A 1,066-nucleotide genomic window follows, 5' to 3' on the forward strand; every position below is an offset into this window, starting at 1 on the left:
ATGGCATAAGGACATGCTAACACAAGCGAGTCATTCAGGGCCTTCGTGATCCGCTTGACCGTTATGTCGATGTTCTCCACAGCTTCCACTTCCTTTTTATACCCACCACCGAAGAATTGGGGTGTATTCATTTTGCCATTCCATTTGCAGCACATCGAAATATCCATTTCCGACCCTATAAAAAATGTATATTCTTAATCGTCAAAAAAAAATCTAACACGATCTAGCCAAGTCCGTCCGTCTGTTTGTTGTAATCATGCTACAGACTTTAAAATTAGAGATATTAAGCTAAAACTTTGCACAGATTCTTTTTATACCCTCCACCATAGGATGGGTGGTATACTAGTTTCGTCATTCTGTTTGTAACTACTCGAAATATTCGTCTGAGACCCCATAAAGTATATATATTCTTGATCGTCGCGACATTTTATGACTATCCAGCCATGTCCGTCATTCCGTCCGTCCGCCGTCTGTCTGTCGAAAGCACGCTAACTTCCGAAGGAGTAAAGCTAGCCGCTTGAAATTTTGCACAAATACTTCTTATTAGTGTAGGTCGGTTGGTATTGTAAATGGGCAATATCGGTCCATGTTTTGATATAGCTGCCATGTAAACCGATATTGGGTCTTGACTTCTTGAGCCTCTAGAGTGGCAATTCTTATCCGATTGGGATGAAATTTGGCACAACGTGTTTTGTTATGTTATCCAACAACTGTGCCAAGTATGATTCAAATCAGTTCACAACCTGATATAGCTGTCATATAAACCGATCTCGGGTCTTGACTTCTTGAGCCTCTAAAGGTCGCAACTCTTATCCGATTTGAATGAATATTTTGTTATGATATCCAACAACTGTGCTGAGTATGGTTGAAATCGGTTTATAACCTGATATAGCTGTCATATAAACTGATCTTGAGCTTCTAGAGGGCGCAATTCCTATCCGATTTGGCTGAAATTTTGCTTGACGTATTTTATTCTTACTTTAAACAACTATGTCAAATAAGGTTCATAACCTGATATAGCTGCCATATAAACCGATCTGGGATCTTGACTTCTTGAGCCTCTAGA

This window comes from Stomoxys calcitrans, chromosome 1 (assembly GCF_963082655.1).
Source record: "Stomoxys calcitrans chromosome 1, idStoCalc2.1, whole genome shotgun sequence".
Classification (NCBI taxonomy): Eukaryota; Metazoa; Arthropoda; class Insecta; order Diptera; family Muscidae; genus Stomoxys; species Stomoxys calcitrans.